Consider the following 16,773-nt stretch of genomic DNA (forward strand, 5'->3'; position numbering starts at 1 on the left):
GGTTGTGATAGACAGAATAACCGAAAATGACCTTTCCAAGATGGGCCTAGAGAGGGAGAGTCTGAGGGGAGAGACTTAAGCACTAAGTCTCCAGGGCTGAACAACTCTTTGCCTTTTTCCCTAGGGTGTCCTTCAGGTAAGGTCCTAAGAGCCTGTTGGTACTTAGCCAAGGAGGTTACATCTTTTATTGTATCTGCTTTTTTCTTGTCTAAAAAAAAAAAAAAAAAAAAAAAAGACCATCCATAAAGCATCTCATGGGGCTAAGTCCTATTGTCTGAGGAGAGTTTTGAGCCTTTAAGGGTGCTATTGGTAATAGGGAAGGCCACAGGTGGTGGGTTTCCTGTGCCAGCTTCTGTAAGTTTCTTCTAAGAATTTCATTCATCTTTTCCACTTTCCCTGAGGACTGAGGCCTCCAAGCACAGTGGAGATGATATTTCCAATGCTTTGGAAATTCCTTGGGTCACTGCAGCTTGGAAGGCAGGACCATTATCACTTTGAAGACAGCGAGGGAGTCTGAATCTAGGGCTTATTTCATTGGTCAGGACTTTTATTACCTCTTGTCCTTTTTCTGTTCTTCAGGGGAAAGCCTCAAGCCAGTTTGTGTAGGTATCTACACATACTGACAGATAGTGATATCCCTGAGACTTAGGCATATGGGTAAAGTCCATTTGTCAGTCATCACCTGGGTAATGAGCAGTTCACTGCTCCCTAAGAGGAACTTAGTGATGTGCCAAAGGATTATTTTTCTGGCATATTTCATACCCTTTGACTATTTGTTGAACAGGCTTGAAGAGACTTATTTCTGTAAATATAGATTTGGCCATTCAATATGTATTCTCTATACCCATATGGAAGCTTTGATGTAGGGTTTTAAGTGCTTTCCACTGGCTGGCAGCAGGTAGGAGTACTTTTCCCTCCTCAGTAGCTAGCCATCCTGAAGGAAGAAGGTTATGTTCCTGGGAGACTGCCCACTCTATCTCTTCTGATGAGTATTGAGGTCTAGTTCCCTGGAGAGGGTTTTCTCATATTAAAGGTCCTTCTATAAATTCTTGTTTATCTGCCCTTTTTGCCTCTAGGTCAGCTCAGTGATTGCCCTCCACTTCCTTCTCATCTCCTTTCTGGTGATCTCAGCAATGTAAGACTGCTACCTTTTTGGGTTTCTGGACAGCTTGTAATAAGTCTAAACTTTCCTTCCATATGGCAGCATGGGCATGCAGAACCAGGTAAGTATATTTGGAATCTGTGTATATGTTTATTCTCTTTCCTCTTCCTAATTTTAGAGCTCAAGTGAGGATTACTAGTTCTGCCAGCTGGGCACTGGTTCCAGGAGGAAGGGAATTACTTTCAAGCACTGTTTGATCACTGACTATTACATATCCTGCCTTTAGAACTCCATTTTCTGCAAATGAACTTCCATCCGTGTATAGGTTAAGGTTAGACTGACTAGAGGAGTTTCTATGAGATCCTCTCGAGCTGCATAGTTCTGAGATATAACCTGCTGACAGTCATGTTCTTTGTCTGCCCCTTCCTCAGGAAGAGCAGTACCTGTACTGAGGGCTGCACATGTGCGCAGCTGAAGTACAGGCCCTTCGAGCATTAAGGCCTGATATTTGACAGCTCATGGCTGTCAGAGAGCCATAAGCCTCCTTTAGAGGCTGGAATTCCAGCGACATGATATGAAGTCCATACAGTTAGATCTTTCCCCTGCACTATTTTAACAGCTTCTGAGACCAATATAGCCACCATGGCTACGACTCTCAAGCTGTGTGGCCAGCTTTTGCTACTGCATCAATTTACTTATTTAGGTATGCCACCAGTTGTGGTGTGGTCCCCAAGTCTGGGTGAGAATCCCCAGTGTCACTCCTGTCTTTTCCATAACATACAGGGAGAAGTCGTTCCCTGTAGGAAATCTAAGAGCTGGAGCCTGCAGGATGTAATGAAACATAGAAAAAGGCATCCTTAAGGTCCAGGACTGTAAACCATTGTACCTCTCTTGGTATCTGAGAGAGCAAGGTGTATGGGTTGAGTACGGCTGGGTATAAGGGGATCACAGCTTCATTAATAAGCCTGAGATCTTGCACTAGCCTCCACTGTCCACTAGTTCCATTCCAAAACTACACTGTGCCCCAACCACACAGGGCACATGTCATCAGGACCTCCTGAGGCTGTATCATGGGTGCATATCCTTAACCTTGGCAAAATAAACTTTCTACATGGACTGAGACCTTTCTCAGATATTTGTAGTTGAGCCTTACCTAGAGTTGAAACAGATTCAGGAAGCTGAGCAAAATATAAAAGTAGAAGAAGTAGTGGGAAGAGCCCTGTAGGCACTCCTGGTCTCCAGCGTCAGCCCAGGGGAAGCCATATATGCCCTTTTCTCACAGAGGTCCTTGGGAAAGGGAAGGCAGACAGTGGAACCAAGGAGATTCCAGAGGATGAAGGAAGCTCCTCACTGAACTCTGTAATAATTTCAACTGGGCATGAAATTTTCTGAACAGAATCCTGTGGGCATGAATGGGAAGTGCAGATACAAGCACAGAAGCAACAGCCAACAGTGAGGGCAGGTGGGGAGGAGCAAGACCTGACAGCCCTGCTTGCTTTCTCAGTGGGGAGGCTTGTAGCCTGGGGCAAGATCTCAGCACTGATGGCCAGCTGCTTGAATATAAACTCCCTGTGGTTAGGACGGAACTGTGGGAAGGGGACTGGCTTTGCTAGTTGCATGGGAGTTGGGTGAGATCTGTCATGGCTGGCTTTCCCCCACTTCCCTGGTGACCTATATGATGTAGCAGAGGCAGCCATAATCCCCAATGGGATATAACTTCATTGGCCTGAGAGCTGCCCTCCTATCCCTCAGTGGCTAGAGCAAGTCCCACCCAAGGAGAGACTAGCTCACACCCGCTTACCCTGTTCCCACCTCATAGTTTTACTCTACCTACCTTAGTTGCTGAGGGCAAAAGACATAAACTCTTAGAAGCTCTATAGCCCTGCCCATCATGTGAGGAACAAAAGTACTCACCCTGGCCAAAGTAAAGCAAGATTATATTCCCCTTCCACTGCTGCAGCTGGTGCTCTCTTACCACCTCCTGGCTGGAGGCCAACCAATTCAAATCATTACAGCAACTCATAACAGAACAACCCTGCTCCAAAGACAGAGAAAACAATAACGAATTCCACCACCTGCAACACATTGAATAACCAAAAGCCCTGAGTCTGTCCATGTGAAAACTTACTTGCTAGCATAACAAGAATTCAAGAAAACATGTGCACTAAACAAAACTACGACCAAGGACTCCCACAGGGTCTACTGCACTCCCCTGCCACTTCTACCAGAGCAGGTACTAGTATCAATGGCTGGGAGACCTGCAGATGGATCACATCACAGGACTCTGCAGACACTCTCCAGCACCAGCCTGGAGCACAGTAGCTCCACTGGGTGACTAGACCCAGAAGGGTAATAACAATCACTGCAGTATGACTCTCAGGAAGCCTCATTCCTACAAGAAGGGAGAGCACCATATCAAAGGATCATCCTGTTGGACAAACTAATCTGAACAGCAGCCCTTGAGTTCCAGATCTTTCCACTGAAATAGTCTACCCAAATGAAAAGGAACCAGAAAAGTAATTCTGGTAATACGACAAAATAAGGTTCTATAACACCCCCAAAAGATCACACTAGCTCTCCAGCAATAGATCTAAACCAAGAAGAAATTTCTGAATTGCCAGATAAAAAATTCAAAAGGTTGATTATTAAGCTGCTCAGAGATACCACAGAAAGGTGAAAACCAACAAAGAAATTTAAAAAAAAAATACAGGATATGGTTGAAAAAGCCTCCAGATAAATAGATATTATAAAGAAAAGACAATCATAACTTCTGGAAATGAAAGACACAAAGAAGTGCAAATTATAACGGAAAGTTTTCAACAATAAAATTGAACAAGTAGAAAAAAGAACTTGAAAGTTCAAAGACAAGACCTTAGAATGCAATATGACAAACACAAAGAAAAAAGAATTCTTTTTTTTTTTTTTTTTTTGAGTCGGAGTTTCNATTTCTAGGGAAACTAAGCTATTCTTTTTTTTTTTTTGAGTCGGAGTTTCGCTCTTGTTACCCAGGCTGGAGTGCAATGGCGCGATCTCGGCTCACAGCAACCTCCGCCTCCTGGGTTCAGGCAATTCTCCTGCCTCAGCCTCCTGAGTAGCTGGGATCACAGGCATGCGCCACCATGCCCAGCTAATTTTTTGTATTTTTAGTAGAGATGGGGTTTCGCCATTTTGACTAGGATGGTCTCGATCTCTTGATCTCGTGATCCACCCGCCTTGGCCTCCCAAAGTGCTGGGATTACAGGCGTGAGAAGAATTCTTTTAAATTTATAATATTTTAATTTATGAGATACATGCGCACGACAGGCAGATTTGTTACACAGGTATACACATCCCATGGTGATTTGCTGCAACCATCAACTCGTCCTCTAGGTTTTGCATCCCACATCCATTATGTATTTGTCTAATGCCTCTCTCCCCATGCACCCTAACCCCGACAGGCCCCAGTGTGTAATGTTCCCCTCCCTGAGTCCATGTGTTCTCATTGTTCCACTGCCGCTTATAAATGAGAGTATGTGGTGTTTGATTTTCTGTTCCTGTGTTAATTGGCTGAGAATGATGGTTTCCAGCTTCATCCGTGTCCCTGCAAAGGACATGAACTCATTCTTTATGACTGCATACTATTCCATGGTGTATATGTGCCACATTTTCTCTATCCAGTCTATCACTAATGGGCATTTGGGTTGGTTCCAAGTCTTTGCTATTGTAAATAGTGCTGCAATAAACATACATGTGCATGTGTCTTTATAAGAGAAAGATTTATAATTTTTTGGCTACATACTCAGTAATGAGATTGCTGGGCCAAATGGTAATTTTGGATCTAGATCCTTGAGGAATCACCACAAGGTCTTCCACAATGGTTGAACTAATTTAAACTCCCACCAACAGTGTGAAAGTGTTCCTATTTCTCCACATCCTTTCAAGCATCTATTGTTTCCTTTTTAATTATCACCATTCTAGCTGGCATGAGATGGTATCTCAATGTGGTTTTGATTTGCATTTCTCTAATGACCAGTGATGATGAGCTTTTTTTTTTTCACGTTTTTTGGCCACATAAATGTCTTCTTTTGAGAAATGTCTATTCATGTCCTTCACCCACTTTTTGATGGGGTTTTTTTTCCTGTAAATTTGTTTAAGTTCCTTGTAGATTGTGAATATTAAAACTCTATCAAATGGGTAGATTGCAAAATCTTTCTCCCATTCTGTAGGTTTCCTTTTCACTCTGATGATAGTTTCTTTTGCTGTGCAGAAGCTCTTTAGTTTAATTACATCTCATTTGTCAATTTTGGCTTTGGTGTGTTTGAAGTCTTTTCCCATGCCTGTGTCTTGAATGGCATTGCCTAGGTTTTCTTCTAGGCCTTTATATGATTCTAGGTTTTATGTTTACATCTTTAATCCATCTTGAGTTAATTTTTATATAAGGTGTAAGGAAGGGGTCAGTTTCAGTTTTCTGCATTGGCTAGCCAGTTTTACCAGCACCACCCATTAAATAGGAAAACATTTCCCCATTTTTTGTTTTTGTCAGGTTTGTTGAAGATCAGATGGATGTAGATGTGCGGCATTATTTCAGAGGCCTCTGTTTTGTTCCATTAGTCTACATATCTGTTTTGGTTCAAATACCATGCTGTTTTGGTTACTGTAACCTTGTAGTATAGTTTGAAGTCACATAGAATGATGCCTCCAGCCGTATTCTTTTTGCTTAGGATTGTCTTGGCTACATGAGCTCTGTTTTGGTTTCATTTGAAATTTAAAGTTTTTTTTTTTCTAGTTCTGTGAAGAAAGTCAATGAAAGTTTGATAGGAATAGCATTAAATCTATAAATTACTTATGGCATTATGGTCATTTTCACAATATTGGTTCTTTCTATCCATGAACATGGGATTTTTTTTCCATTTATTTGTGTCCTCTTTGATTTCCTTGAGCAGTGGGTTGTAGTTCTCTTTAAAGAGGCCCTTCACATTTCATATAAGTTGTATTATTAGGTATTTTATTCTCATAATTCTAGCTGGTAATTTTGCACATTAATTGATGCAGTGTTTTGATAGTGTCACTGGTCTTTATATTTTCATATATTTTTGCAGTGGCTGGTACAAGTTTTTCCTTTCTATATTTAGTGCTTCCTTCAGAAGCTCTTGTAAAACAGGCCTGGTGGGGACAAAATCCCTCAGCATTTGCTTGCCTATAAAGGATTTTATTTCTCCTTCACTTATGAAGCTTAGTTTGGCAGGATATGAAATTCTGGGTTGAAAATTCTTGAAGCATGTTGACTACTAAACCCCACTCTCTTCTGCCTTGTAGGGTTTCTGCAGAGATCTGCTGTTAATCTGATGAGCTTCCGTATGTAATAACCTGACCTTCATATCTAGCTGCCTTTAACATTTTTTCTTTCATTTCATCCTTGAAGCATCTGACAATTATGTGTCTTGGGATTGCTGTTCTCGAGTTGTATCTTAGCGGTGGTCTCTGTATTTCCTGAATTTGAATGTTAGACTGTCTTGCTAGTTTTGAGAAGTTCTCCTAGATAATATCCTGAAGCATTTATAACTTGCTTCCATTCTCCCCATCACTTTCAGGTACACCAATCAATCATAAATTTCGTCTTTTCATATATTCTCATACGTCATGGAATCATTATTACTTTTCATTCTTTTTCCTCTAATCGTGTCTTCATGCTTTATTTCATAACTTGATCTTCAATCTCTGATGTCCTTTCTTCCACTTGATTGATTTTGCTATCCATACTTGTGTATGATTCACCAAGTTCTCATGCTATGTTTTTCAGCTCCATCAGGTCATCTCTGTTTTTCTCTAAACTGGTTATTCTAGTTAGCAGTTCCTGTAACCTTTTATCAAAGTTCTTAGCTTCCTTGCATTGGATTAGAACATGCTCCTTTAGCTCAGAGGAGTTTGTTATTACACACTTTCTGAAGCCTACTTCTGTCAATTCATCAAACCCACTCACCATCCAGTTTTGTGCCTTTGCTGGAGAGGAGTTGTGATCATTGGGAGAAGAGTCATTCTGTTTTTGGGAATTTTCAGCATTTTTATGCTGGTTTTTCTTTATCTTTGTGGACTTACCTACCTTTGGTCTTTGAAGCTGATGGCCTTTGGATGGGATTTTTTTGTGGGCATCCCTTTTGCTGATGTTGATGTTATTCTTTTCTGTTTTGTTAGTTTTCCTTCTAACAGTCATGCATCTCTGCTGCATGTCTGCTAGAGTTTGCTGGAGGTCCACTCCAGATGCTATCTGCCTGGGTATTACCAGTAGAGGCTGTAGAAAAGTAAAGATTGCTGCCTGCTCTTTCCTCTGGAACCCTCATCCCTGAGGGAGACCAGCCTGATGTCAGCTGATGCTCTCCTGTATGAGGTGTCAGTCAACACCTGCTGGGAGCTGTCTCCCAGTCAGTAGACATGGTGGTCAGGGACCCATTGAGGAGGAAGTCTGCCCCTTAGCAAAGCTCAAGCATTGTGCTAGGAGATCTGCTGCTCTCTTCAGAGCTGGCAAGCAGGAATGCTTAAGTCTGCTGAAGATGTGCCCAAAGCTGGCTCTTCCCCCAAGTGCTCTGTCCTAGGGAGATGGGAGATTTATATCTAAGCCCCTGACAGGGGCTGCTGCCTTTCTTTCAGAGATGCCCTGCCCAGTGAGGAGGAATCTACAGAGGCAGTCTGGCCTCAGCCACTTTTCCATGCTTTGGTGAGTTCTGCATAGTTTGAACTTCCTGGCAGCTTCTGTAACACTGTGAGGGGAAAACCACTTACTCAAACCTCAGTAATGGTAGACACCCCTCCCCCAACCAGACTTGATTGTGTCAAGTCGACGTCAGATTGCTTTGCTGGTAGTGAGAATTTCAAGCCAGTGGTTCTTAGCTTGCTGGGCTCTGTGATAGTGGGAACTGCTGAGTGAGACCACTTGGCTCCCTGGTTTCAGCCCCCTTTCCAAGCAAGTGAATGGTTCTGTCTTGCTGAGGTTCCAAGCACCACTGAAGTATGAAAAAAATAAACTCCTGCGGGTGTCTGCCCAAAGAGCCACCCAGTTTTGTGCTTGAAACCCAGGGCCCTGGTGGTATAGGCAAACAAGGGAATTTCCTGGTCTGCGGGTTGCAAAAGCCATGGGAAAAGTATAGTATGTGGGCCAGATAGCACAGTCCCTCATGGCTTCCCTTGGTTAGGGGAGGTGGTTCCCCAGACCCTTGAACTTCCCATGTGAGGTGATAACCCATCCTGCCTCTGCTTACCCTCTGTGGGTTGCACCCACTGTCTAAGCAGTCCCAATGAGATGAACCAGGTACTTCAGTTGGAAATAGAGCAATTACCTGCCTTCTGCATTGGTCTTGCTGGGTGCTGCAGAACAGAGCTGGTCCTATTCAGCCATCTTGCTAGCTCTCTCCAAGAAAAAATAATTTTAAAAAATGAACAAAGCCTCCAATGACAGGGCCCTGGAACCTTGGCAAGACAGAACTGTTTACTCCCCTGGAAAGGGGGAAGAAGCCAGGGAGCCAAGTTGTCTCACTTGGAGGGTCTCATTGTCACAGAGCCCAGCAAGCTAAGAACCAATGGCTAGAAATATATTGAGAGTTTCTATGTGTCTAGGAGTTTATCCATTTCTTGTATATATTCCAACTAATTATCATATAGTTACTCATAGTAGCTGCTAATAATCCTTTGAATTATGGTGATATCAGCTGTACTGCTTCTTTTCTTCACCTCCAATTTTATTTGGGTTTTCTCTCCTTTAATCTTAGTCTGCCTAAATTTTGTCAATTTTGTTATCTTTTCAAAAAACCAACTTTTTCTTTTATTGACTTTGTATTGTTTTCTTCATTTCAAATTCATTTATTTCTGCTCTGATTTCTATCACTTCTTTTTTAAAAAATTATACATTAAGTTCTGGGTTACATGTGCAGAACATGCAGGTTTGTTACATGGGTATACATGTGCCATGGTGGTTTGCTGCATCCATCACCCAGTCATCTATATTAGGTATTTATACTAATGCTATCCCTCCCCTATTCCCACAAACCCTGCTATACCTCCCCTAGCCACCCATTCCCCAACAAGACCTGGTGTGTGATGTTCCCCTGCCTGTGTCCATGTGTTCTTATTGTTCAACACCCACACATGAGTGAGAACATGCAGTATTTGGTTTTCTGTTCTTGTGTCAGTTTGCTGAAAATGATAATTTCCAGGTTTATACATGTCCCTGCAAAGGACATGAACTCATTCTTTTTTATGGCTGCATAGTATTCCATGGTGTAATGTGCTACATTTTCTTTATCCAGTCTACTTCTTTTCTTCTAACATCTTCTAGTCATTTTGGGTTTGGTTTGCTCTTTCTTTTCTAGTTCTTTGAGATGCATCATTAGGTTGTTAATTTGAAGTTTTTAATCCTCTTTTTTGATGTAGGTGCTTACAGTTAAAAAATTCCCTAGTGAAATGGCTTTGCAGTGTCCCATAGATGTTGTATGTTGTATTTCCAATATCATTTGGTTCAAGAAATTCTTGAATTTCCTTATTAACTTCATCACTGACCCACTGGTTATTCAGAAGCATATTGTTTAATTTCCATGTGTTTGTGTAGTGCCCAAAATTCTTTTTATTATTGACGTGTAGTTTTATTACAGAGTAGTCAGAGAAGATGCTTGATATTATTTCAATTTTTTCAATGTTTTAAGACTTTTTTTGAGTACTAACATATAGTTTATCCTTTAGAATGATTCATGTGCTCAGAATAATGAGCATGTTAAAGTAATTGTGTGAAATATTCTCTAAATATATATTTGGCCCATTTGGTCTATAGGGAAAATTATGTCCAACTTTCTTAGTTAATTTTTTGGCTATCTCAACCTCATCTGTCCAGGGAAGAAAATTGAGGGTTGAAGTCTCCAGCTATTTTTGTATTGGGTCTATCTCTCTATTGGTATATATTTACATTATATACCAGGAAGAAATCCAAAATCTGAACAAACCAATAAGAAGTAATGAAATTGAAGCCATAATAAAAAGTCTGCCATGAAATAAAAGCCTGGGACCTAGTGCTTCACTGCCGAATTTTACCAAACATTTTAAGAAGCACTAATATTGACTCTGTTCAAACTAATCCAAATAATAGAAGAGGAAGGAACTCCTCCAGACTCATTCTATGAGGCTAGTATTGTACTGATATCGACACCAGACAGACACATTAAAAAAAGAAAACTACATGCCAAGATCCCTGGTAAACCTTGTTGCAAAAATCCTCAAACAAAACTCTAGAAAATGGAATGCAACAACAAACTAAAAAGATGATTCATCATGACCAAGTGGGATTTATCCCAGTGATGCAAGGATGGTTCAACATATGCAAATCAATTGATATGATATATCATCTCTACAGAGTGAAGGATAAAAACCATATGATCATTTCAATTGGTGCTGAAAAAGCATTTAATAAAATTCTACATCTCTTCATGATAAAAATCCTCAAAACACAAAGTATGGAAGAAACACATAAAATACAACACAATAAAAGATATATATGGCAACCCCACAGTTGGTATCATACTGAGTAAGAAAACCTGAAAGGGTTTCCTCTAAGATCTAGAAAAAAACAAGTTGCCCACTTTCTCCAGTGTTTTCAACATGGTACTGGAAATCCTAGCTAAAGCATCAGACAAAAGAAATAAATAAAGGGCACACAAATTTGAAAGGAAGAAAGTCAAAATATTATTGTTTGCAGAGTATAGGGTCTTTTATTGAAAAAAACTTAAAGACTCCACAAAAAGACTATTAGAACTGATAAACAAATTTAGTAAAGTTATAGTATACAAAATCAACATACAAAAATCTAGCATTTCTATATGCCAACAGTGAACAATCTGATAAAGACATTTAAAAGTTCATCCCATTTACAACAACCAGAAAGAAAATTAAATACAAAGAGCTTTTAAGCTCTCCACAATAAAAACTGTAAAACACTGATTTAAAAAATTGAAAAGCCCACCCACAAGTGGGAATATGCTTCAGGTTCATGGGTTGAAAGAATCTATGTTGTTAAAATGTCCATACTACCCAAAGCGATCTACAGATTCAATGCAGTTACTACTAAAATACCAATGACATTCCTCACAGATACAGAAAATGAAAATCTTAAATTTATATGGAAGTACACAAGACCAAAAATAGCCAAAGCCATACTGAGCAAAAAGAAGAAAACTGGAGGAATCACATTACCTGACTTCAAATTATGCTGAAGAGCTATATTAATTAAAATAGCATAGTTATGGCACAAAAATAGACACATAAATCAATGGAACAGAAAGAACAGGCCAGAAATAAATATATACAGCTACAGTGAACTCATTTTTGACAAAGTTGCCAAGAATAGACACTGGGGAAAGGACAGCCTTTTCAATGTAAGGGGCTGAAAAAACTGGTGATGCACATGCAGAAGAATGAGATTACACCCTTATCTCACACTACATGAGAAAAATCTCAAAATGAATTAAAGACTTAAGTTTAAGATTCAAAACTTAGATTACTAAAAGAAAATATGGGGAGAAAGCTGTGTGACATTAGTCTAGGCAAATATGTTTTGATACGAGCCCAAAAGTATAGGCAACAAAAGCAAAAATCAACAAATGAGATTATATACAACTAAAAACTCTGCACAACCAAGGAAACCATCAACAAAGTGTAGAAACAACTATAAAATAGGAAAATATATTTGTAAACCATACATCTGATAAGGGTCTAATATCCAAAATATATAACAAACTCAAACAACTCAATAGTAAGAAAATAATTTAAAAATTTGCAATGGCCCTCAATAGACATTTCCAAAAATACATTATCCTAATGGCCAACAGATGTATGTAACCATGCTCAACATCATTAAGCATCAAGAAAATGCAAATTAAAACTACAATCAGATAGCCTCACACATCTGTTAGAATGGCTATAATCAAAAAGACAAAAGAATGTTATTAAAAAGATGAGAACAGGAATTAGTAAAGGTGTGAAGAAAAGGGAATCTTTATAAATCATTGGTGGGAAATTAAATTAGCATAAAGATTGTGAAAAAAACAATATGAAAGTTCCTCAAAAAATTAAAAACAGAACTACTGTATGATCCAGCAATCTCTCTACTGAATATATATCCAAAGGAAATGAAATCAGTATGTTGAAGAGGTGTCTGCATTCTCAGGTTCATTGCAGCACTATTCACAATAGCTAAGATATGGAAACAAGCTAAGTGTTCATCAACAGAGAGTCAGACAAAGAAAATGTGGTACATTCACACAGTGAAATACTATTCAGCCTCCAAAAAGGAAATTGTGTCATTTGTGACATACAAAAGAGCCTGGAGGACATCAGTTATGTGTAGTAAGCCAGGCACAGAAAGAAATACTGCATGATCACTTTCATATGTCGACTGTATAAAAGTTGAGCTCACAGAAACAGAGGCTGGAGGTTGGGTGAGCTGGGGAGATGTTGGTCAAAGGACACAAAATTTCACTTAGAAGGAATAAGTTCAAGAGATTTATTGTACATCATGGTGACTGCAGTGAATAATAATACATTTGAAAATTCCTAACATGGTAGATTTTAAGTGCTCTTACCACAAAATTTAAAAGCACTTGAGGTAATATGTATGTAAAATAGCTTCATTTAGCTATCCATGTAGCAGGGAAATCACTCTTAGGGGAGCAGGCCACTTTCCTGACCCCTAGGTCTAGAATAATGGAACAGAGACTGTGCCCTGAGAAAATGTCAATTAGACAGGGAAATTTAAAGCTTCCCCAGAGGAAGGATCTTTATTTTAAGTAGTGTGCAGAGAAGTTCAAGTATTAGGAAACTGTCAAAACTGAGGATGATTTGGTGATACACAATTGGGAGAAGGCAGGTAGTTCCATAAAAGAGAAGTTTGACCAAAAACCAACTAGTTCGTCAGAGAGAAACAGGGAGAGGGCTGGAAAGACCACATCTTGGGTCAAAAATTTTCATAAAGACTGGTAGCCAAAACCACCCCTACAAAAGGGTCCAAATTTAATTGAATGAGATATTGGAGAAATTATGCCCCATGACATTGTCAAAAACATACAGCAATTAGCTGATAATACGGGGAGTCTAATGGGTGTGACAACAGCAGAGGCAGAGAAAGAGACAAAGAGGGGTCTGCTAAAACTGCTGCCATCTCAGGGTGATCATACACGTATCCGAGGCTATGCTCTTTGAGGAGTCACCTCAGAGGCTTCAAATTGCAGGAGAAATGGCCAAATCACTAAACAAATTAACAAGCAAACACCACTACAGATAGTATAGTGATGAGAAAAGGATCAGTAACCAGAGTTTTGCTTACTTGGTTATTTGGTATTTTGAGAACCATTATTGTTCTCAGCATTAGTCTCTATTGAATCATTCCAAACAAAAACATTTATTGAGTGGTTACTGTATGCCAGATAGTGCGTTAAGTGCTAAGGATAATGTAGTAAGAAAGGCCAAGTAAGCAACTTTGCTACCCTCTATGTCTCTACACAATCATGAATATAATTTTGCAAGTATTTAATTACATTTAGTCTCACAAAAATTAGAACGAGTACTTAAAGTAATATTCAGATTCATATATGATCCCAATTTTATTTACATGGTTTTGAGTATAAGTGTGATCATGGGGAAAATCTCCAGAAAGACATAAGAGAAGGGTATGTGAGCGGAGAAATTACAGTTACATTTAGGGAGTGTTTTTCTCAAAATGCTTTTCTGGGTTTAATTTAGATTAAATCTTTAAAAAATTGCAATTTTTGTAGTTCACAATGAATGAAAACAAGTGATTTCATGCAGTTTAGCAATATGATTAGTGTAGTTACATAGCATACCGCCTTAAATAATTATTTATTTAAAGAAAATCTTTACTTCTATTATGTAATCCAACCATTGGTCTTTCCAATTGTGTTTATTATGAAAACTTCATAGCAATCATGAGGAGAAGTACAATTATTCTGCTGAATATCTCTGCAGATTCAGTTAAATTAAGTTGAATGGTTGGGTTAGGTAAGTTTGCAGATGCGGATTGGCAATAAAGTTTATTTCTGGAGAAAGGGTTGTTCGATACAGTCATTTAAAGTATCTTGTGCAGAACAACATAAATAATAGAGTTAAATAATAGAAGATTTTGGTTGATTCTGAGATGGATTCCTATTTAATTCAGGAATAAGAGTGGTTCATTGTCATAACAAATGGATTGTTAAAGAAGGACATATGAAAAAAAAATTTAAGCTTGACTTTAGTCAAATTAAAATTGTAACTGATGAAAATATGGAAATGATAGAATTCATAAATACTAAGAGAAAGATCAGGTGAATTAATATATACTTTAAAATAGTATAATGAATATCAAGCTATGGGATAATATATAGAACATAATCATACTGTTAGCAAAAAAAAAGGTTGTATTTTACCTCTCAAAAAATTATATATATATATTTTTTTATTTTATCCCTATCTTATTTAAGTGCCAAAAAACAAAAGGAGTCAGTGTATTTTGCAAATCTGAAAGGATTATTGGGAATTGTATTGATCAATACTCACAAAAACGTTTCTCCTCAAGGTCAAATGGTAACCTCCAGATTCAGAATATACAAAGTAAAAAATAGGCAGTAGTTGCTGTTTCCACAATCGATTTTTGTTTTAACATGATACTGGTACTGCTTCATTTTTGAATGGTGACATTGCAATTTTAGCTTAACAATAATTGCCTAGTGATGACAGATTCTTGTATGGGCCTAATGTTCTTCAAATGACTGATTTAAAACCTTAAAATGTGTATATAGAGGCACACTGTATAAGCACTGTCATTCTCCTATCTGCTTTCAAAAACTCATGGGAAAACGACAGGTTAATTTATGCTGTAAATGAATGAAAAAAACATTTCAAATAGCTCTGAGAAAGGAAATAATCTATTAAAATCAAGAAGAAAAAATTAAAAGATGCCATCCATTCAGCTATTTATTTATTCAAAGACAGTGTCTAAATGAGCCAGAACTGACGCTAGAAGCATTCAGCTACATATTTTAATGTCATATCAAATTTACTGGTGTTGTAAATGTATACACAATATATTTGCATCATATTAGTGACAAATGTCATGCTAATACTATAAGGGGATTTCATAACCTATTTACACAAAGTTCGAGGTACAAGAACTTATTTAGAATTGTCAAACAATCAGAGAATTACAGGAACTTTAAACCTTTGGTCAGAGAAATTTTATTTCATAGTATATATGCTATGTGTATTATTTACTATAATTAATTCTCAATGTTCTTGTGTTTTATAGAGTCAGTCATTTTCATTGCTCCCTTCAGCATTTCTAGATAAGAAATGTTGACTTTTGAATCGATTTTTCTGATAGTAATGCCTCAAAACTGCCCTTAAATAGTTAATGGTTTCTTCTTACTAAAATCACCTTTTAAGAAAAGTCAGGAGGTTACCAGAAATACTTAAATTCTTCACCTTCTGTACTCTTGGGCACAGTTCTCTCCTACTTAAGGATAAATCTGTTCTCTTCTGACCTTGCTGAATTTTCCTTTATCTTACTTGGGCCATTTAAATCTGAGAAGCAACAGGCAGTCTTGCACCGAGAAACGACATGTCCTTGTTCCATGAGAAATGGTTTTGTAATAAACGTTTCCAGTACCATGCTGTTTCTCAAATCTTAAAAAGGAACATGTCCTTTGAACTAACACAAGCACACACAGGATGAATCTATTTAAAAATGATATTTTATGGTGACATTTTAAAGTATTAAGCTGTTTCAAGAAAAATAGTTTTAGAGAAGTTTGTCTTTCTAGACAACTGTTTCACTCACAGCAACAATATTCTAGTACTGTCTGAAAGAATAATCCATGTAGAAATATATTTAATAAGTTCATGGTAAGTGCCTCTCCTAATTAACAATATTAATGATTTTGTAAATATGAGCCTGTGGGATCACCATGTGCTTCTCCTGACATTTACATTGACATTAAACTGGACAATAGAAAAATTACCCTTTGTAAAAAAATCATTTATGATACGTGTGGAAAAAACACTCTTTTCTATCTCTTTCTCTTCTACCTGTTTTATACGACATTTGCATTTTCAACAACTCTAACATTCACCTGTGAACTTGTTCACTGACTTCAGCCAAACCTGTCAGTGGCGTTTGAGGACAGATGAGATTGCCACAGTAAACCTGTGTTTTCACATATTACCGAAAAAAAAAAAAGTAATAATAACAAGTTTTTCCATTCAAAAACGCTGCCGCTTTCTATAAGAGCAGGTTATGGCATCTGCCCTCTTTGCCTCAAACCAAGTGCTAGCACCTTCCTAAGTTTTAGCGATTGCATGACCCTTCTTTGTCCCTGGACCTTGACAAAGGTCATTTGATACCCCTCGCTTCAAATATTAGGGAGCTCTGGCTGCGGTATCATCATGACCCCTAACTGTGCACAAATTAGAATTCTGAAAACCGTAAGAAGGGATTGGCTTTGTTAAGTCAAAGAAAAAGTCCTCTTGCATTATTTTTTCCTTAGGACTAAGACCTTCCTAATAAACTTCTGCATCATAAAGTAGAGCAGAATTGTGTCCAGGTGTTTCCCTGTCCCCACTCGTGGAAGGCAGCTAGTGACTTCTTTTTTTTTTTTTTTTTTTTTTTT

The sequence above is a fragment of the Cebus imitator genome, unplaced genomic scaffold (assembly GCF_001604975.1).
Source record: "Cebus imitator isolate Cc_AM_T3 unplaced genomic scaffold, Cebus_imitator-1.0 Scaffold37, whole genome shotgun sequence".
Taxonomy (NCBI): Eukaryota; Metazoa; Chordata; class Mammalia; order Primates; family Cebidae; genus Cebus; species Cebus imitator.